This window comes from Bos mutus, chromosome 22 (assembly GCF_027580195.1).
Source record: "Bos mutus isolate GX-2022 chromosome 22, NWIPB_WYAK_1.1, whole genome shotgun sequence".
NCBI classification, from domain to species: Eukaryota; Metazoa; Chordata; class Mammalia; order Artiodactyla; family Bovidae; genus Bos; species Bos mutus.
Window position 1 is genome coordinate 34,902,183 of NC_091638.1, and position 23,358 is coordinate 34,925,540.

The 23,358-nt window shown below is 41.2% G+C and overlaps 1 long non-coding RNA gene and 1 other non-coding gene across 3 annotated transcripts; both read right to left on the reverse strand.

Annotated features, from left to right (window-relative positions):
• Window positions 1-483: 483 nt before the first annotated feature.
• On the reverse strand, window positions 484-22,589 carry LOC138984731 (uncharacterized). Of its 2 annotated transcripts, none has more exons than XR_011462012.1 (3): window positions 22,458-22,589; window positions 9,349-9,439; window positions 484-982 (listed from the first exon to the last, which is right to left on the reverse strand). It is a non-coding gene; the product is annotated as an uncharacterized lncRNA (long non-coding RNA). The 2 variants fall into 2 exon arrangements; XR_011462013.1 differs by lacking the exon at window positions 484-982 and adding an exon at window positions 4,264-4,432.
• LOC138984814 (U6 spliceosomal RNA) lies at window positions 10,476-10,582 on the reverse strand. The gene has a single exon (XR_011462098.1). It is a non-coding gene; the product is annotated as a U6 spliceosomal RNA (small nuclear RNA).
• Window positions 22,590-23,358: the final 769 nt, after the last annotated feature.

A 23,358-nucleotide genomic window follows, 5' to 3' on the forward strand; every position in this document is an offset into this window, starting at 1 on the left:
CTCTCTGGCATCTGATGACTCTATGAAGCCACCACAGTTTTCCCGTGGTATATTCATGTATTCATTCCCTCAATTTCAGCCTTGTCTTCATGTAGGAGCCAAACATAAAGGTAACACATCATCTGAAGTAAGAGCACTATTTTTGGCCTCAGGCCTAGGATTCAGATTGTCCTTTTACTATCTGTGTGGCTTTAAGCAAGAGACTTTTTTTTCAAGAGCATTGAAATTTTATTTCACTTAATTCACATAATGCCTATTCTTTTTTTTAAATTGAGATATAGTTAATTTGCAATGTTGTGTTCGTTTCTGTTGTACAGCTAACATATATACACATAGATTCTTTCCCTTCTAGTTTATTGCAAGATATTGAATATTGTTGCCTGTGCTATATAGTAGTACCTTGATGTTTATCAATTTTATACAGGGTAGCTAAGCATGAGACTTCTTAATACCTCATCCACACAATGAGAAAAGTGAGAATATCTTCTTTATAAGTTGGTGAGAAGATTAGATGACATTAAGGGCTAGTATAATCAGGAAGCTCTCAATTGGGGGAGGGGGGAAAGATGTTTACGTATAATGGATGACATCTTCGCTCCATACAATAGCATTCCAAGGGGAGAGTACAGTGGGGGTTATCTCTCTCAGTCAAGAGGAGTATTTTATCATTGACTTTATTTAATTATCACATAATTAAATAATTAAAGACAGATTGACTTTTCAGTTCAGTTAAGTCGCTCAGTCGTGTCTGACTCTGTGACTCCATGGACTTGCAGCACTCCAGGCTTCCCTGTCCATCACCAACTCCAGAACTTGCTCAAACTCATGTCCATCGAGTCAGTGATACCATGCGACCATCTCATTCTCTGTCGTCCCCTTTTCCTCCTGCCTTCAGTCTTTCCCAGCATCAGGGTCTTTTCTAATGAGTCAGTTCTTTGCATCAGGTGGCCAAAGTATTGGAGTTTCAGCTTCAGCATCAGTCCTTCAAATGAATATTCAGGGTTAGTTTCCTCTAGGATTAACTAGTTTGATCTCCTTACAGTTCAGTTAGTTCAGTTCAGTTGCTCAATCCTGTCCGACTCTTTGCGACCCTGTGAACTGCAGCTTGCCAGGTCTCCCTGTCCATCACCAACTCCCAGAGCTTGCTCAAACTCATGTCCATCGAGTTGGTGATGCCATCTAACCGTCTCATCCTCTGTCGTCCCCTTCTCCTCCCACCTTCAATCTTTCCCAGTATCAGGGTCTTTTCAAATGAGTCAGCTCTTCGCATCAGGTGGCCAAAGTATTCGAGTTTCAGCTTCAACATTAGTCCTTCCAATGAACACTCAGGACTGATCTCCTTTAGGATGGACTGGTTGGATCTCCTTGCAGTCCAAGGGACTCTCAGGAGTCTTCTCCAGCACCACAGTTCAAAAGCATCAATTCTTCGGTGCTCAGCTTTCTTTATAGTCCAACTCTCACATCCATACATGACTACTGGAAAAGCCATAGCTTTGACTACACACACCTTTGTTGTTAGAGTAATGTCTCTGCTTTTAAATATGCTGTCTAGGTTTATTTTAAAATCCTCTGGAGACATTGCACTCCATTATTGTCTGCTCCTAAGGAGACTGCTGCCACTGGCTTTTAGTGCATCTAGTGATGCAGTGGAGGTATCACTGGCTTCGTATTTATCCTTTATGTGGTCTTGCTCTCTGAATATCTTTATTACTGGTTTTAGTCCCTGTTGGCCCCTTAGCTGAATTGTGTATATGATAATGATGAGTTGAAAATAGACTCCATTCAAACAGATACTGAGCATTTATGACACAGGGTGACCAACTTGTACCAGTTTGCCTAGGACTTTCCCAATTTGAGCACTAAAAGTCCCATGTTCCCTCAGTCCTGTGCAACTGGGGGATAGTTGATTATCTTACCCATGCCAGACATTAAGGAAAGATAGTGGAAAGGTAAGAAGCCAGGTTCTAATACCAATAGTTTGAATATCATTCGGTGTACTATCAGTGGAGAAAGAAGTACAGTTGACCCTTGAAACAGCATAGGTTTAAACTGTGTGGATAACCTTACATGAATTATTTTTCAATAAATACATGCAGCACTATGGGCTTCCAGCTTGGTTGAATCCACAAACACACAACCACGGATACCCAAGAACTGTGGATCCTGAGGGTGGACTGTAAATTAGAGAGACATTTTTGACTGTGAGAGCTGTCTGAGCCCCTATCCTCCACATTGTTCAGAGGTCACCTGTACTCACCAGAGAGAGAGAAAAAAAAAAAACACGTTTAAGAACTTGGCTAACACATGCCTTGCCCAGATCCCCTGCTTTTGGCATCATGCAGACATCTCCCTCCACCCTCTGATCACCTCCATGTATCCATACTCATTTAGCTGAACCTGGAAGTACAGAGTTAGCAACCAGGTCTTCATGCCCTTTCTTATCTCCCGTGTTTGTGATGGGTCTGCTCAGAGAACGTTCAACATACTCTAAAGGAGGCCACACAGACATGCAGCCTGGGCCAAACTGATCATTGCATAATTGATAATAGGCCTTTTGTATTCACATTCTATTTAGATTATTGTACATAGCAGGTGACAGGTGTTCAGAGAACATTACCCAATCTGCCTGTTGCCAAGAACATCGTGAGACCAGCTGGGGCAGGGAGCCCAGAGGAAATCCCCAGAGTAATTTAATAGTTCACAGGGCTTTGGGTTTGTGAGGATTACAACCGAGAATTAAGGTGGTATTGACCACCCACTTAAGAAGGGGCTTTGTGCTTTTCCCTTCTACACTTACTGTTTTTGTTCCCAAGGAAATTGCTGCATGGTGACCAAGACGAAAACTTTTTTCTCCCCACTTAACATGAGAAAGAGTGAGATAGAAAGTATCTAGTAAAGGAGAAGCCTGCTTTAAAACACACATTATTGGGTACACCAATTTGGGGTGGATGGGAGTTATTTAACTCTCTTTTAACAAGATCTATACCAGAGTCAGATGTTTCAGGAAAACTGTAGAATGCAACTTTCAGGATCAGAAGTTCGTTCTGAAATAGAACTAGACAGAACATTTCACTCGATTTCTCAGAATACATATTCTAGGTTCACAGCTAAAGTTTCCACTCTTAATAGAGCCACTACCTTGCTGTGTGTTCAAAAATCTACTTACAGTTGGCCTCACTTTTTGAGTATGTCTCCCGTGCTTTTTCAGGCAGTTTCGTTACTCAGAATAAGTTTGGGTCAAAATTCATACATTGGCTCATTCCCCAAACATTTACTAAACATGCCTACAACACACTATGTGAGACAGGATTCATTCCAGCATCGTCCCACAGATATTTCTGGAGATCTGCTATGTGACAAGTTCTAAGCAAGGCTGTGAAGATGTGTTCTGTACAGGGAGCTTATATTCCAACAGGCCAGACAGAACCATCTGGTGATACTTGCTATGGACAAAAGTAGAGTGGAGTAAGGGAGGGGTTAAAAGTGGTGGGGTAGGGGAGTAGAAGAGACTATTGGAGCAAAAAGTTGAAAATGATGACTGAATTGGCCAGGTGGACTTTTGGGAGCAAAACGTTCCTGGCAGGAGCTGGAACGTGCAAAGGCAAGGCTGTGCAAAGGCCCTGTGGCAGAGGACACCTGGAATGCTTGAGGCCACAGTAAGGACTTCAGCTTCACTGTGTGACACAGGAAGCCTTCATAGGGTTTTGAATAAAGAAGTGAAGGGATCTATCAGATCTTATCAAGATCATCCTGATTACTGTATGAAAATCATTAAAAATCAAGAATAGATTTAGGGAGACTGCTTAGAGAACTGTGGAATTTTCCAAGGAAGAGAAGACAATGCACAAATACATAATTCTAGCTCTCAACAAGCTTATAAACTACTGAAAACAGATCTTTGCAGCATTTTATTTAAAATGAGGTAAAACGGAATAAGGAAAAGCAAGCCGAGGAAAGGTTGGTTAATTGCTTCCATTAGGGAAAAGGTTCTCGGAGAAGGTGTCTGTGAGAAAGACTTATTCTTCTTTTCATTCTTTTAAAACTTTCTTCATTCCCTCCTCTGTCTCTTACTTCCTCCCTCTCTCCATCTTTCCATATGCTTCTCTCTCTTTTTCTTATGTAAAACTTTTTAGCTTTAGTAATAGTTAATCTGGAGAAGGAAATGGCAACCCACTCCAGTATTCTTGCCTAGAGACTTCCATGGACAGGGGAGCCTGGTGGGCTGCTGTCCATGGGGTCCCACAGAGTCGGACACAACTGAAGCGACTTAGCATGCATACATGCATTGGAGAGGGAAACGGCAACCCACTCCAGTATTCTTGCCTGGAGAATCCCGGGGTCAAAGGAGCCTGGTGGGCTGCCGTCCATGGGGTTGCAAAGAGTCAGACACAACTGAAGCGACTTAGCAGCAGCAGCAGCATTAGTTAATCATCTGCAATACCGAAATCAGATTGATTATATTCTTTGCAGCCAAAGATGGAGAAGCTCTATACAGTCAGCAAAAACAAGACCAGGAGCTGACTGTGGCTCCGATCATGAATTCCTTATTGCCAAATTCAGACTTAAATTGAAGAAAGTAGGGAAAACCAATAGACTGTTCAGGTATGACCTAAATCAAATCCCTTATGATTATACAGTGAAAGTGAGAAATAGATTCAAGGTATTAGATCTGATAGACAGAGTACCTGAAGAACTGTGGACAGAGGTTTGTGACATTGTATAGGAGGCAGGGATTGAGACCATCTCCAAGAAAAAGAAATGCAAAAAGGCAAAGTGGTTGTCTGCGGAGGCCTTACAAATAGCTGTGAAAAGAAGAGAAGTGAAAGGCAAAGAAGAAAAGGAAAGATATACCTATTGGAATGCACATTTCCAAAGAATAGCAAGGAGAGATAAGAAAGCCTTCCTCAGTGATCAGTGAAAAGAAATAGAGGAAAACAATAGAACACGAAAGACTAGAGATCTCTTCAAGAAAATTAGAGGTTCCCAAGGGAACATTTCATACAAAGATAGCCTCAATAAAGGATAGAAATTGTATGGATCTAACAGAAGCAGAAGCTATTAGAAGCTATTAGCTATAAGAACAGGTGGCAAGAAAACACAGAAGAACTATACAAAAAAGATCTTCATGACCCAGATAATCATGATGGTATGATCACTCACCTAGAGCCAGACATCCTGGAAGGCAAAGTCAAGTGGGCCTTAGGAAGCATCACTATGAACAAAGCTAGTGGAGGTGATGGAATTCCAGTTGAGCTGTTTCAAATCCTAAAAGATAATGCTATGAAAGTGTTGCACTCAACATGCCAGCAAATTTGGAAAACTCAGCAGTGTCCACAGGACTGGAAAAGGTCCGTTTTCATTCCGGTCCCAAAGAAAGGCAATGTCAAAGAATGCTCAAACTATTGCACAGTTGCCCACTAGCAAAGTAATGCTCAAAATTCTCCAAGCCAGGCTTCAGCAGTACGTGAACCGTGAACTTCCAGATGTTCAAGCTGGTTTTAGAAAAGTCAGAGGAACCAGAAACCAAATTGCCAACATCTGTTGGATCATCGAAAAAGCAAGAGAGTTCCAGAAAAACATCTACTTCTGCTTTATTGACTATGCCAAAGCCTTTAACTGTGTGGATCACAACAAACTGTGGAAAATTCTTCAGGAGATGGGAATACCAGATCACCTGACTTGCCTCCTGAGAAATCTGTATGCAGGTCAAGAAGCAACAGTTAGAACTGGAAATGGAACAACAGTTGGGTTCCAGATTGGGGAGGGAGTACGTCAAGGCTGTATATTGTCACCCTGCTTAATAAGTTATATGCAGAGTACATAATGAGAAATGCTGGACTGGATGAAGCACAAGCTTAAATCAAGATTGCTGGGAGAAATATCAATAACCTCAGATATGCAGATGACACCACCCTTATGGCAGAAAGCAAAGATCTAAAGAGCCTCTTGATGAAAGTGAAAGAGGAGAGTGAAAAAGGTGGCTTAAAACTCAATACTCAGAAAACTAAGATCATCGCATCTGGTCCCATCACTTCATGGCAAATAGATGGGGAAGCAATGGAAACAGTGATATTTTATTTTTGGGGGCTCCAAAATCACTGCAGATGGTGACTGCAGCCATGAAATTAAAAGATGCTTGCTCCTTGAAAGAAAAGTTATGACCAACCTAGACAGCATATTAAAAAGCAGAGACATTACTTTACCAACAAAGGTCCATCTAGTCAAAGCTATGGTTTTTCCAGTAGCCATGTATGCATGTGAGAGTTGGACTAAAAAGAAAGCTTAGTGCCAAAGAATTGATGCTTTTGAACTGTGGTGTTGGAGAAGACTCTTGAGAGTCCCTTGGAATGCCAGGAGATCCAACCAGTCCATCCTAAAGGAAATCAGTCCTGGAAATTCATTGGGCGTTCTAATGCTAAAGGTGAAACTCCCAATACTTTGGCTACCTGATGCTAAGAGCTGACTCATTTGAAACAACCCTGATGCTGGGAAAGATTGAAGGTGGGAGGTGAAGGGGACAACAGAGGATGAGATGGTTGGATGGCATCACTGACTCAATGGGCATGAGTTTTAGTAAACTCTGGGAGTTGGTGATGGACAGGGAGGCCTGGCATGCTGCTGCAGTCCATGGGGTCACAAAGAGTCAGACGCAACTGAACTGACTGAATCGTTCACAAAAGCTAACTTTTATGTCACCTTTACAGTATCTTATTCTTACTGCTCTCAAATGTGATACTTCATTTATCTGCCCTCAAGCCAGTAGAGTTCAGTACCTTGAATACTATTTTAAAGAAGATTTTAAGCACTGAAGGGTGGATTTTGATATTCAAACTATGATAATTTATTAAACTGGTTAAAGTAGTGTTTGAAATGAAAGAGGCATAAGTGGTGAAGGAAGTAGAGATGCAGTTCGATTAGCAGAACAGCAGTAATGGCTAGAACGGGGTCACGGGCCCATGGAGATTTAGTACACCATTCTCTGTTCCTCTATGACTATTTGAAATTTTCTCTAATAAAACATTAAAAACCTCATTATCATGACATACTGCCATCTGTGATACAAAACATTTAATATCTTTTAGAAATAATATCTTTGAAAGTCTTTTTTTGTTGGAAACTGATCTCTGAATAGAAGCGTCTGTAAGAGTGAACATCTCAGAAAGTAACTTTTAAATATATAAGCAGAGTCGTGCAGATATTCCTTTAGATCTTGAATTTGACTTAATGACATAACAGCCCCTATTGTACACTTAGTTCCGTAATGTTGACTTTCAGTTTGATAATGAATAAATTACCAAGATGATTTGAAATATCTGGCACAGTTTGAAGGAGGTCTGGAATAAGGCCCACCTTCCTTATCAGGGCACAGCACCAGGTAGGTGTGTAACACTTATTTGTGGAACTGATTGCTGAAGCAATTCGTATCCAAGTACCCACTCAGGACCAGACCTAGACTGCTGCTGCTGCTGCTAAGTCACTTTAGTCGTGTCCGACTCTGTGCGATCCCATAGACGCAGCAAGCACACTGGAGTGGGTTGCCGTTTCCTTCTCCACTAGTAGACCTAGACTACTAATTCTTAAAAAAACAGAACACTAGAGGGCAATCTTCACATTGAGAACAAATGGAAAGGTATAGCTGGTGACTAGGAGTCAGACTGACACTTGTAAATAAATTATGTTAGGTTAACCTTCATATATTTTATGTAACCTCTACTATTGGTGTAGCTTGAAAAAATTAAAATCATTTAGATAGGCCTTGTATAAGTATATATATATTTATCTTTTCATAGAATATACAGTATGGATTATATTACATCTGAAATTTAATTTTTTTAGACATTGATCTAATAAGATATTCTTTGACAATCTTGGAAACCTAAATTAGGAGACAGAAAATTGAAATCCAAGCTTGAATTGGTTAACTAAACTCTCTGCAAACATACACCCCCAAAGTCCAGAGCAGTTTAAATGCATCACAGGGACTCGCTTCTTTTCCTGTTTCACTGGAACCTATTTTCCTTCCCAAATAATGGCTATGATGAATCGAAGGCCATGGGTTCCTCAGTTTCCAGATAACCAAACCAGCCTTTTATCAGTTGTTTTCCTGCCACCACTTTTTTTTTTCTTTCCTAATACCTTATTTGAATTTGTGTTTTATTCCTGTGATGCATTTTCTTCTCTTTGTCCAGGTGACATCCGCCAGCATCCCAGAGCCCCAAAAGATATCACATTGATGAGTCCCTTTATATAACATTTCTGGGTAACAGAAGTTTAAAAACTGAGAATGCATTAGCGATTCCTAGGGGGATTAGAAACCACAGGAGGAAGGGAAGGAGGTAGGAGGAAGTTGAGTGTCATTATTGAAGGATCACTCAGGGAATCCCTATGGTGATAAAATGTTCAGTGTCTTGACTGTGGTGGTGGGAACACAAGCCTACACGGGTAGTAAAATTGTATAGAACTAAACACACACATATACAGACACAAGTCCAAGTGAAACTGGAGAAATCTAAATATGATTGTTGAATTGTGTCTTTGTGAATGTCCTGGTTCTACCATTAAACTGTAGTTTTGCAAAATGTTAACACTAGGAAAGGTCAGGTAAAGTGTATACGGGATTGGTTTCTCTGTTTTATTTGTTGAAACCAAATGTGAATCTTTAGTTATCTCAAAGTAAAATTTCAATTAAAAGACAGTATAAAAAAGGTTAAAGAATTCAAATAATGCAGCTGCTTAGCCATTCAAATTTAAATATGTCTTCAGACTCCTAACTGATTTTTTTTCTGCTTGTTCAGACTTAAATTTTCTAGAACAATATTTGTCAAGTGGTTGTTTCTCGATCCTAAGACTATGGCTGAATCGTTGATCAAAATAATAAAACACAAGTTCCCTAAGGCAAAAGGGGAAAAAAAGTAATTTCCGAAGTAGATTGGCTATTTGAACAATTGCCACAAAAATTACAGTATTGGAGAGAAAAATGGTAATGCTGGGAAAGCACAAGTCTTTCCTCACTTATCATGCTTTCAAAATATTTTGTCAGGCTGTATCAATGAAACATGAAATAGGTCATTAACCAGCATGTTTGTTCAGTTCATGGGGGAGCATTGGTAATAAAATTTTTATTTTTCCCACCCTACATATGCTAAACTCTTCTATGATCCTTTGTCACCTCTTTTCTCACATTATTATCAGGCCTGTCACTGCCAAGTGTCCTGGGCTTTATCTTCTCAGGAGGCCTGACTTCTCCAACCTGAATCAAGTAACAACGTATTGTCTAAATACCTAAAAGCAAAAAAAAAAAAAAAAAGTTTAGATGCCTCCGACCTCAGACCCACCACCCAGAATCACCTCTGACTCCAGATGACCAGTGGAAACATTTTCATCAATGGCTTCTAGCAAAGAATTATTTTCAGGAATCAGATGAACTTTGAGGTTGCACCTAAGTAAAGGGGAGATTAGATTAATGAATCATCATAGGATAAGCTCTACTGTGGTAACAACCACTGAATCTTTTTTTTTTAATTTTATTTTATTTTTAAACATTACATAATTGTATTAGTTTTGCCAAATATCAAAATGAATCCGCCACAGGTATACATGTGTTCCCCATCCTGAACCCTCCTCCCTCCTCCCTCCCCATACCATCCCTCTGGGTCGTCCCAGTGCACTAGCCCCAAGCATCCAGTATCGTGCATCGAACCTGGACTGGCAACTCATTTCATACATGATATTTTACATGTTTCAATGCCATTCTCCCAAATCTTCCCACCCTCTCCCTCTTCCACAGAGTCCATAAGACTGTTCCATACATCAGTGTCTCTTTTGCTGTCTCGTACACAGGGTTATTGTTACCATCTTTCTAAATTCCATATATATGCGTTAGTATACTGTATTGGTGCTTTTCCTTCTGACTTACTTCACTCTGTATAATAGGCTCCAGTTTCATCCACCTCATTAGAACTGATTCAAATGTATTCTTTTTAATGGCTGAGTAATACTCCATTGTATATATGTACCACAGCTTTCTTATCCATTCATCTGCTGATGGACATCTAGGTTGCTTCCATGTCCTGGCTATTATAAAGAGTGCTGCGATGAACATTGGGGTACACGTGTCTCTTTCCCTTCTGGTTTCCTCAGTGTGTATGCCCAGCAGTGGGATTGCTGGATCATAAGGCAGTTCTATTTCCAGTTTTTTAAGGAATCTCCACACTGTTCTCCATAGTGGCTGTACTAGTTTGCATTCCCACCAACAGTGTAAGAGGGTTCCCTTTTCTCCACACCCTCTCCAACATTTATTATTTGTAGACTTTTGGATTGCAGCCATTCTGACTGGTGTGAAATGGTACCTCATAGTGGTTTTGATTTGCATTTCTCTGATAATGAGTGATGTTGAGCATCTTTTCATGTGTTTGTTAGCCATCTGTATGTCTTCTTTGGAGAAATGTCTATTTAGTTCTTTGGCCCATTTTTTGGAAAATATGGAACGCTTCACGAATTTGCATGTCATCCTTGCTCAGGGGCCATGCTAATCTTCTCTGTATCGTTCCAATTTTAGTATATGTGCTGCCGAAGCGAGCACAACCACTGAATCTTAAAGTGGCAAGATATGAGCCCCACCACCACCTCTACCACACACTGACAAGTTTTTGTGAAAACTGGAGAAAATGGAGTGAAATCTGTAGTTTAGTTGACAGTATTATGTCAGTGGCAGTTCCCTGGAGTAATACTGACCTGTAGTTAGATGTGATACCTCCATGGGGGAAGCTGGATGAAGAGTTCAGGGATGCTCTGTACTATATTTGCAACTTTGTGGTAGTCCAGAGTGATCTCAACACAGGTCAGCATTTCTCTCTCACCTACCCCACTTGCCCATCTACAGGGCAGCTGGGGGTTCTTCTTTGTGTTGTGGATTCAGGCTGACAGATCAGCTCTTTATAGAGAGTTTGGGAGGGCCCGGGCCTGGCACATGAGTGCCCCTGCCCAAAAGCGACACCAGGACGGCCTTTCAGCAGGTACCCAGACCTAGTAGTCATGCGGGCAGGCAAAGGGGGAGGAAGGGAGAGTCAGTGACGTCTTCGCACGTGCTCAGAATGTGGTAAGCTAGAAATATTTAGCAAATACCATGACTGACTCACACTGAAGCAAGCAGTGAGCTGCAGAACAAGCTCTGGTGTTCTAAATACAAATTCAGAGCCTGTCAACAAGAAATTTGAGGAGGACCTATGCACCTTAAAGAATAAACGTCTTTCCCCCAGGTGAATTCAGGCTCTACTACTCATTTAATGGTTGACTTTGAGCCCATTACATCTCCCCTAAAGCTTTAGTTCCTTCCTTGGAAAATGAGTTTGTTAAGATTAAAGGAGATCACACATGAAATGTTCTGTGTGAAGTGTATGTGGAGGTGCATGAATAGCAAGTGTACAACACACATTAGTATTTCTAGTGCCTTTACTCTTTCTGCTACTGTTGTTTGGTTGTTATTCTTTTTATCCACTATCATTTCCCATTCGGTCTATCAAGGCTGTATGTTGAAGGAGAAATAGAGGGGGTAGGCATGCTGAAAGTTAAAGGCATGTACTTACTAATTAGTCAACTGAACCCTTATTCACTCCTGTTAGATCTTGATTCTTATCTTCTCACCCATCCAGTTCGGTCTCTTTGAAGCATATTGAACCTAAGCATATTGTTACTATTATAAGGGCGAGTACAGAATAGCAGTTTAAAAGGAATGACTCTGGAACCCAGCAACCTGAATCTGCATCAGCTTTCCTAGTTTACTGGGCTTCCTTGGTGGCTCAGATGGTAAAGATTCTGCCTGCAATGAGGGAGACTGGGTTCAGTCCCTCGACTGGGAAGATAACCTGGGGAAGGGAACAGCTACCCACCCCAGTAGTTTTGCCAGGAAAATTCCACAAACAGAGGAGTCTGGCGGGCTATAGCCCATGGGGTCACAAAGAGTCAGACATGATTGAGTGACTGACACTTTCACAATTTACTAACTGTGTGACACTGGGCACCTTCCTTAACCTCTCTGTGCCTTAGTTTTCTCATCCATAGAACTGGCTGTTGCAGGGATTGAGTTTGTATTGTGTACAAAACAGCAGGGAAACTGTCAGTCACAGAAAACGTGTCCTTCTTCTCTCGCTAACCAAATAGACAAATAATAGGAAAACATGTAAACTTGTTCATATACAATCATATAATGGAGCTCATAGGAGGCTTCCGTGGGGGCTCAGCGGTAAAGAATCTGCCTGCAGTGTAAGAAACGAAGGAGACTCAAGTTCAATCCCTGGGCCAGGATGATCCCCTGGAAGAGAAATGGCAACCACTCCAGTATTCTTGCCTGGATAATTCCATGGACAGAGGAGCCTGGAGGGCTACAGTCCATGGGGCCACAAAGAGTTGGACACGACTAAGTGACTGACACACACACACACACACACACACACACAGTGGAACTCACGACCGCTCAAAAATTTTAAGAATCCCAGTTTAGGTAGAGAGAATAAGCAAAGATGTATAACTGACTGAGTGAAATGAAGCTGCTTTCATAATTTTTTTTTTTTTAATTTAAGGAGACCTAGGATTTTCTATGGGTGCTGAATAGTCTCAGACTTCACACAGGTTTCTCCTGCTTTGGTTGATGATGTGATTTTTTCATATGAGGCAGCAATGACCATCCTTATTCCGACAGAAAAGGGACCCCTCTTTCCCTGTCATGGTACAGAAGGGTAAGTCGTATTGGTAGCTGGTAATGCCCCAGCAACTTGTTCACTTTCTCATGGCTGCTGGCAGAGGGACTAATCCCAGATCCTTTTATTAGGATGACTTTTAAACAACTACATCTCTTGTGCTCTTACTGCATTTCATCAAAGGCTAAAACAAAAACCTATCTAATCTGTCAGAAGGGCCAATCTAATCTGCCCTATTAACTGTGTTTGTGGAAGAAAATGCTTTGTAACCTTATATATCATAAACTCAACACATGAAACCAATGTAAAATGTTCCTGAAATTGCAAATATTGACCCATGTCTTTTTCTCCTCAAGCAAATAAACTTGGGACACAAAACACATCGTCTGTTATCAAAGGAGAATAATAGAAAAAATAGGGTCCAATTGTTTATCCCACCACATCCACTTATTCCATAATGCCCATCACAAAACCCAAGCTGCCTAGAAACATGTTTTATGTAGCATATTTTTAATATTGTTTCAAAATTATATTGACTACTTTACATTTACATGTAGTTGAGTATATCATGTAGCCTCAATCACATGTTCCCATAGCCCATACTGTTTCTTAACCTTTAATTTCTCTCAGGATAGCATCCAAGCATTTGAATTCCCTGGGGAGCTTGTTAAAGATGCAGGTTCCCAGGCCCTGCCCCAGACCCTCTGAATCAGATTTCTGGGCCTGGAACTCAGGAAATCACATTTTAATCCAGCCTTCCAGATGATTTTTGAATTGCTACAGTGCTACCAAACCAGATCTTCAGTAATATAATCATAATTATGGTTTAAATATGGTAAACATATGACTTATAGTTCATAAGTCAAAGTATATAACCCTAGAAAAGAATTACAAATATTAATAAAATATAATCTTTGTGAAGATGTGGATATTTGGAATAGTAACTATTAGGATGATATACTTTAACTTATGGACTGTATAAGTATAATTGATCAATAGAAGAATAAATAGCTATAAATATATAGAGATATTTAACTTAAATTCTCTACAATGCAAATGGTAAATATATTTCAAAAGACAAAAATAGTTAAGGTTTTCTGTGACCCTAGTGAATCCTGAAAAAAGTATGTATTTTTTATGAACAAGAGACTAAGAGAGAGTTAATCTTATTTAATTTTTCAATTTGTTTTGCTTTACTTAAGATATTTTCTCTAATGGGTAGTATAGCAGTTTTGAAAATATTAAAGTGCTGAAGAAAATGTTTCTTCACATTAAAATGCAAATCTCAGTAAAAGCAAAAAGAGAAGTATCACCCTTAATTTTGATTGAAATGATAGCTCAAGCCTGATGACAACGTCTTCCTAAGCCGTGCTTGCCAGAGCGTCTTCCAAGAACACTGGCCCCACGTGATGCACCTCTAGGGACAGGTTCCATTTTTCCAAATATATTTGCAAATTGCTCCAGGCTTTCTCTCCTGGCCCCCACCCCAGTGCTTCAAAAAGTACATTTTCACATTAAAAAGACTGAGTAGTCCTGCGGGAAAGAAGCTTGGTTGACTTTGATCAGCAAGGCATTTTTCAACCTTATTTGTCTCCTAACCATGCCCCTCCTCTTACTTTAAATCACTTCTGTTACTTCTGGAGCAGTTCCTCAGAACAGGCACACTTGGACTTATAATAAGCCACCTTGAAAGTGTCTGTTCAGTCTATGGGGTTTCATTGATTTCCTGTATCTGCTGGATTAGTTGAGTTTACCCTGCACCTCCATCCAGGCCGTGGGTCATCAGTGGCAGGAAACTTAGGACCACTCCCATTCCCACTGCCAGAAAACAAACTCAGAGCCCATGCCCTCATCACCAGCATAGCCCGGCATAGCAGAACAAGAAGTCAGCTCGGTGCTTCCGGACTGACAGCTTTTCTCTCTTTAAGATCCCCAACAAAGGTGATTTCCCAGTCTCCTTTCCTAAACGATGTTATCTTGCCCATCTCATAAATCATAGATTTCTGTCTAATGTGCTCCCTGTAATCTGTGGTCACCTAGGGTAATACCTTCCAAGGCCCAATATTTGTGGTTCTAGAGTGGCTGAGTTGTGAAATACAACACATTGAGAGTCTTTAAACATTTCAGTGTAAAATATTTTTTTCTTACATAATCTAACTGGTCTGCAGTCCAATAGCAAAATCTTTCCGTACCAACACCCCACTGGGTTTCCAGTTTTTGTCAGCACATCTTATTCACCACTGTCCTTGGTGCCCAGAATAATAATGTAGTTCACAAGGACAAGTAGTCGGCGCTTGATGAATACTTGCTGGAAGAATGAATTAGGCAGAAACTCAATGATGACCCACATAAAGGCTCTTCAACACATAGCATCTCTGAGATTGACCCACCAAAATCATACCCGTTCCCTTCCTCACCCTGTCACTCTAGGACCAGTAAACCTCCTGAAACTCATGGAACAGATTCCAAACCCCTGTTTTTTCTGGGTGGGGTGCAGAATTGAGCAGGGGAAAGGTCAAGATCTTCTCCAAACACCCATAGGATACTGTGTGTGGGCACCCCTCTAAGGTCTCTGTCCCAATGAATGAAAAGGGTTCTCAGTCCATCAGTCACTAAAGGAAAACCACCATACAGAATAAGGGATTTATCAGAATAAACAGAACAGAGAAGAAACACAACCCAGAGTAGAGGAATGATCACAGAGCCACCAAGAATTCCAGAGTCTATATGCAAGCAAGCCCTCCTTAAGCCTGGTCGTGCCTGTGTCCACTGGGATTCACATATGATGGAGGTTGTCAGAGAAACTCAGGAAGAAGTCCCTACATTTTCTTTGAATCTGAGTGTTTCAACTTCCTCCAAGAAGACTCCTCTCAAAAAGGAAAGTGACACAACCAACTGAATCACAACCCTGGTTGCAAAGGGATGAATAGGATAGAGCATGCTGACTTTCTTCAGTGATGACCTGGAGGAACCCTCTGAGTGCATGTCCAGATCTTAGAGAGAGGCTATGAGTAAATTCTGAAAGTGTATGTCCCCTAAATTTCAGGTCACATGAGTGGTTGTAAATGCTCGCTTGGGGCCTCTATAATGCTAACGGAGCAGCACGAATGAGAAACTTCTCTCCTTCCCCCAGCTTCTTGCACATCTTCAGTACATGGACAGATGGAGAACCCAGTGTAGGCTCTGCAGAGAACTCTGTTTGTGGCGGAAGACGGTGAGAACCTGGTTCCCTGAGAAGCAAGCCAGACTCTCCATGAGTCCCAGAGGCAGGGAGTTCACCACCTTTTCTGCTCAGGAGAGTGGAATCTAGTACTTGAAGCCTCAAACCTTGGGGGTGAAAGTGTTCCCTCAGATGCTTGTGAGCAGGACTTTGGGGGAGGCTAGAGGTTCTCTGCGTACACAGGTGAGGGCCAGAGGGTGAGCCGTTTGTTTTGCAAAATAGGAAGTTGACTCTATGATGACAAGACCTCTATAGACGAGAAGTTTGGACTTTTAGGACCTATCTCTCTGAGAAGTGTTAGGCATGTCCACACGGGTTGGACATGCACCTGACCTAGAATTTTATTTATTCTTAATTTTTTAACTGAGGGAACCAATTTATGATGATATGTGTTTCATGTGTGCATCATTTTGTTTCTGTGACTATGTATACTACAGTGTGCTCACTAGAAAAATTTAATTTCCACCCATCACCTTACACTTAGTCTTCTGTACCCATTTCGCTCTCTTCTTGCCCCTTCAGCTCTTATAACCACTACTCTGTTCTCTGTAGCTATATGTTTGATTTTGTTTGCTCATTTACTCTGTTTGTATTTATTTGGGGCGACTAGCATTTTATAGAAAATAATCTGAGAGAGGAACTAGGGACTCTGATAAAAATAAATTTAGAATTAAAATGGACTCTGCAAGTGATTTCATTCAAATATGTTCTTTGACAGGCCAGAAAACATGCTAGGAGGGAAATATGGGAAGTTGCTTAGGGGTTTCTTCCCAAACCATAGCACTAAGTATGTTCCAGTGGATTCTGCCTTAGCCCTGGAATTTGAAGGTGGGATCTGGACCTTGAGGAGGACCCCCATGGATTATGGGATAGCCAATGCTAAAATGTCCAGAGCCTTATTGCTCTAGAGATTTAAAAGCCATGTTGTGATCTCCAGAACAAGGTACCTGCTTCAGGAGCAGTGGGAAACACCTCCCCTCTAACCCCAAGACCGGAATTCTGCCCCACTGAGTGCTTGGAACTGCAGTGCCAGCCAGTTAGCCCCAAGAAGCCCCTAGGTAGTCCGTGCCTCTCTAAGACTCTCAGCTGCCTGCTCTCGGAGCCCCATGGACACCTGGGTTATGTTAGCACAAGAATATCCCTCTCTTTCCCTTCCCCTGTGAGCTGTTTCACAGTAGTGAGTTGTAATAAGAATCAAACTTGGCAGCCATCTGAAATAATTTTTTTTTTTTTTAATGAAAGATGGTCATTAACCCAGTACACTGACAGGTTAAAGGCCCAACTCCTGCTTGATACTAGGGCAGCCTCTGAGAAGGCCCTTGATGGGCCTCTTCTGGTAAGAGTTCTCCAGCAGCACCTGAGAGCGATGGTGGGTGAGGTCTTCTTAGGCATGACCTTCCTCAATTAATCATGACTTTGCTGTAAGCCTCTCTAGAAATACCAAATCATTAGAATTGAAAGAATAAATATTATAAGGTTCAAAGGAGAATAATCACAGAGAAATGCTCAGCTGGGATCTAGGCTTCACAGAGGCACCTCCTTTTCTATCAGTTCTCTACCTGCCCAAGTCATGTCCCCACTTACCACTAACATTCTTCCCTCAAGCCTCACTCTTCAGAGAAGACTGGCTCTTTTGTTCATTGATCTGTTCTAAATACAGTTACTGAGACCCAAGAAATGTACTCGACATCAGGGATACAACCATGGCATGATACATCTCTGTCCTCATTGAACCTACAGCTGGTGGGAAATCCTGATGATAACAGTATAGGGTGAGAAGTGCTTTCCAGGTGGTGCTAGTGGTAAAGAACTCTCCTGCCAATGCAGGAGACATAAGAGACTCAGGTTCAATCCCTGGGTTGGGAAGATCCCCTGGAGAAGGAAATGGCAACCCACTCCAGCATCCCACTCTTGCCTGGAGAATCCCATGGACAGAGGAGCCTGGCAGGCTACAGCCCAGAGGATTGCACAGCGTCGGACATGACAAGAGTGACTTAGCATGCACACATAGATGGTAGAAGACACAGCAGTGACATGTAACTCTGTCTCAGAAGGTCAGGAAGAGCATCCTACAGGAAATGATGTTTTCACTAAGATCTTAGGAATCAACCAGTCACTTGTCAAACGTGAAGGGTCCACTACTATACAGGGAGATGGTGGACCTGCGGATATGTATAGGGAGATGGTGTACCTTCATATAGAACAGCTTGTCTGCAAAAGCTCAGAGGTAATAGAAGACACACAGTTCATTCAGAAATCGGAAAGATTAAGATGATTTAGATTAAGGGAAAGAAGAGAGCATTAGAAATGGGAGACATGAGACTGGGGTACCAGTATTGGCAAAGAGATAGATTAACAGTGGCCTTGAACAAGTCACTTCTTTCTGGTCCTCATGTCCCCATCTGTAATATAAAGGGACTGGCCTAAAGGGCAATGGAAAGGAAATGATCAGAAAGCCCCTGCCCCTGTGACACTGGCACAAAGGTCCTCCAAGGACTCTTGCTGGAAGGGTCAGGACAGTCACCTTGGTCTCAGTCTGTGAAGCCACTTCAAGTTCCTGCAGTCACATGGCAGGAGAAAACTGGGAGGCAGTGGAAACTTTCTTGAGACTTGGAGCCACCCGGGTTGCTACTGAGTCCTGTTATCATAGGGAGACATTTGTATAGTCCTCATTCCTTGATAGTCTGTCTCTGAAACATTTCTTTAAACCTGGGGAAGGGCAAATACTTAGGTGTGATTGCATGGCACTGTGAAAGAACTTTGTTTAATGAGTGGAAAACAAATACAGATTGGAACTTGTTAAAATTGTGGTGTATAGGATAAGAAGCAATGTTTACCAAGATTCTTAGACTTCTCCTACACTTAGTAGGTGCTTAGTGATGGTGTTGGCTTTATATATATTCATTGTTTATTAAATGGTTATATAATATATGTATATAGTAGTCCTGATATTACATGTTTGTTACATGGGACTTGTTACTGTTTGATTTCTCAAAAAATGTAGTCTTGGACTGGGTTCCCAACACGTTGACTCAAATGCAGGGGTTGTTTTCCCCCATGTAAATGATTCTCTTCTGATTTGAACATTATCTGTGGCAGTTGTCAAACAAATGTGAGTCAAGATAAATCCAAATTATCACATCAAAACATGTTGTAATCAAGGTCATAGACTGAACACATGCTTTATCTTTCATTTGCTGAGGTCTTGGTGCTGCTTTTGAACAACATTACGAATACTGCTTAAATACACAGCTTGAAGTCAAACAGAATGGCTACTGGAAGAAATTGGTCCATAAATGATGTACGTGATAATTGATTTCATTTCAGAGGAAGCTGCTGTCTGTGGTTAAATAAACATAAGATATGTACCTCTTGCAGAACTGTAGCCCAGTCTTTTAAACTACACACAAAAACCATTGAAAAATACATTGGTAAGTGAGATTGTTGTAGTTTTCTGTTCAGTCACTAAGTCATGTCCGACTGTTTGTGACCCCATGGACTGCAGCATGCCAGGCTCCTCTATCCTCCACTGTCTTGCATTAAATGAAACAAAGAAGTTAGGTTTGGGAAGGTTATAGTTTGGTTTCATGCAAACACATGTAAGCTTTTCAGGTGGTCTGACACCTGGAACAGACAGCACAACCATAATCAGTCAGGCTGTGGATCATTTCACCTCCACTCACCCAAACAAGAGATGTGACCCGAGAAAGACATTTGTGAGGTGGGGAGAATTCAGGTAAGAATTCCAAAGCAAGAGAGTTTGAAAGCAGCCAGTTTGCCAGTTGTCTCACAAACTGAAAATTAGAGAAGGCCATGTGTGCTATCTGGAACAGGAACATAAGTGTAATGTCACCAACCCCTTCTTCAGTTTAGAGGTCACCAGTGTTCATCTCCAGATCATGTATTCTAACCCCCTACTCAACTCCCCACTTTTTCTCTGATAACAGCTCCAGAAATCACCGCAAGGTAGAGCATTGACCTGGTGAATCAAGCCCCAGTAGAGGGTATCGGGTGGATTCTAGTCTGGGAATACAGGGGCATGTCACAAAGCTGACCCTTCATGGCCAAGCTCCCACTGTTCACATACCCAGCTGTTACCTGGTTTGGAAGCTCACCCTCCCACACTGGGTCAGGGTAGACATAGGCACCTAGCACCTATTAGAACCCAGACCAACCTCTCAGGCCACAAGTTACTCCCAGGGCTCTGGATGCTTCTCAAACAAAATGTTTTCTTATACCACTTGCCTTGACACTGGAGTGGATGGCAAAACCTTCTAAGGAGACTCGTCTTTAATGCCTGCAAACCTTCTTAGAAAGGGGCATATCTACTTTTCAGGCCTTTGAGATAATTTCTGTTCTGATACTGACCAAGGTGACTCTTTAAGATCATTTCTGCAAGAACAAGGGCATTGAACAATGTTCTGAACCTCTCCCAGGCATCTGCCACAACTCATTCTAGAAATCCTAAATCAAAAACTCAACTTTCCCATTTATGGTCCATATAAGGGTGGCACATTTCTGCCAAAAATAAGTGTAGGGTCTGGTGTAGAATTTCCGTTTGATTCTTGAAGATGACTGGCCAAATAAGAAAGAGAAAGGAAAACAGTTTATGAAGAACCCCTGTTAGCACCTGCTCCACTGTAATGTCTGCTTCTTAGCTGCCACAGAGTTCTATAATGTGACTTCATACCACACATGCATATCGTGCACCCAAATGTAATGTGCTATTTGCTGTTGTCATATAGCTGGCCGTGTGCACTCTGGCATTTAAAGAAAACCAGCTTTTAAATGTTAGTATGGCATTTTTCTTCCAGCTTTTTGAATTTAATTTTTGCAACTGAGGTCTTAGGTCCTTATGCCACAGCCAATACAGTTCATTTTATTGTAGAAAGTTGCATTGATCTTGACAGTTCTCTTCTACTGAGTTGGCTAAAGAGGAAGAAAAGTGAAAGCATGTCAGTGTGTGATGTTCTAGCTTTGGAAATGAGGATAATTTAAGGACCTGGTTTGAAAAGATGGGTCTCCCTACTCTAAGGTTCACTATTATTGCTATTATTACAGTCACTTTGGAGTTGATAACTTAACCAAATGACTAGGAAGCTAAGAGAGTCCATAGCCTAAGAAGGGGATTAACCAAAGGAAAAAGGTCCTAACTTAACCTGTTGCAAGCGCCCTCCCCAAAATCTTCTTCTAAGGACGAGCATTGTCTGTATAGAAGTATTTAGTGATAATGATAATTTCTGTTGTCTTTGAATACATCTTTCCTTTTGTTTTTCACAGCAACTCAGAGAAATGGGCTCATTCTTTACAAATGAGGAAGGTTTAGGGGTCATGCTTACAGCCACTCAGATGACTGGCAAGATTGGTACTCACATCCAGACCTTTCAGTGTGGAGATTTAGAGCTTTTTCCTCATCTAGGTCACTACTTTCTAAGAAGCAGAAAATGGGCTCATTAAATTGTTAGGCCTTTTAAGAGTTACCATGCTGGCAGACGAATAGCATCTTCAAAATCCAGCTGTCTCCTTCATTGCAAGAGAGTTCATAAAACAGGCCTTTTCTCCTCACTTACACTGTCAGCTGTGAGACATAAAACTTCAGAATGCCTTAAAGGAGTAAGTTGGAATTCTGATACTGTGAGCCTTTTAAATACCCCATTGTCTCAGAGGAGAGGGACAATCCAGGCTTTGTACTGCAGCACATTTTTCCTCAATCCCCGATCCCTGGAAGGCCCCCTTTCCTCAGAAGGGCTGTTGTGTTTTTCCTGCCACAACATCACTGTGACATATCTCACACTTAAGGCACAGCCTACTCAGCCCCATTCATGGATTCCTCTGGAAATTAATGTCCGCTCACCACCACCCCCTCAAAAAAAAAAAGTTCTGGCTTTGTCAAAAGAGTTATTGGAAATGGAACTTGTGAAAAACCTTACTATGTGATGTGAACCCAGACAATAATGTTTTGTAATAGTTCTGTTTGATGTGTACTGATGGGAATTAATCATTTTAGTTAACAGAATTGCTCTTTGTTATGTAAACTTGGTAAAGTCCGCCTCATCTGACCTCTTGCACTGGGGAATCCACTGTTCAAAACTGTCATCTTTCTGTGGGCAGCAGGATTCTTTTGGCAACTTCTGGAACCAAATTACCCCCTGAACTTGAAGTTCGTACTGCCACTGAGTTGGATGCCAAACCAAGCGAAGACTAAAATACTGTAAAGTATGTATATCCCCATGTCCCATTCCCTAAGAATTGGTTAAGTGGAGTGAGCATTATTTTCCCATTTCTCCATTTCATTTGTTGGTGTCTCAGATAGCCAAACTCTATCATAAATGATCGCAACCCTAGAAATACACTATTTCTAGATTAGATACATTTCTGTTCACTGTAGATATCCAGTGCTTGTGTATGTATAAATTGAATCCATTGGAGAAAATAGTTGGCCCTGGGTTGTATGCTTTTAGATTAGCTCTTTAAGAAGCAAATAAAGTAGGTTCCCACCTTCATCACCACCTCCCAAACCCCTGAAAAAGGAATTCCCTTACCATGTGGTTTCCCAGGCATCTCTGACATGGCTTGACCCAGCTCTTGCAGTCTCACTCAAGAGAGCTATATTCCATAAAATCACCATCACCACGAAGACAGCCAGACTTAACTTTATTAGAACCTATTCTTCATTCTCTTTCTGCCCAGAAGAACTGGAATGACATAACCAGTCTCAGAAACCTTCCAAGACTCCTCCAAAGAAACAAGCTCATCTCCTAAGCTGCCAGCCTGCTAGAGTTGGTTGTGAAGGAGTCAGTTCCAATGTTTCCCTCAAGTATGAACCTAAGAAGCCAGGTGATGGCCCCAAATTGTTTAGCTCTGAATCTTCCAAGAGCGACAAAGGCAATAATAATACATCAGTGTAACATAAGAAGAAAGAAAGCAGGAAAGAAAGGCATTCAGAATAACAAAGATCTGAGGTCAGGCCCCACCTCCACAGCTTACATCCCATCTGTGTGATGTGGTACAGGTTTTCAAATGTCTCAGGATTTCCTCTGTTCCGTAGTTAAGAGTGGTGTGTGATAGAAATGAAATGCCGTAGTGTGTGTCAACATTGGACTTCAGTGCATGGCACGTAGTAGGTATTTGACAAATGACGGCTGCTGAAATTACCAGTTACAGCTACTACTACTAACTCCTTTTTATGATTCAAACAAAGTCCATTCTCCATGTAGCGAAAATTAGGAAATAATATTAGGAAATAGATCATTTTTCTTTTCTAGATTTTTTTTACCCTTCTCCAAGATTTTTGTTTGTTTATTTTTGTTTTTTCTGTTTTAATTGTAGTGTAGTTGATTTACACTATTAGTTTCAGGTATATCACAAAATGAATCAGCTATACAAATATATACACACACACACATATATATATTTGTATCAACTCTTTTTTTATAGATACTT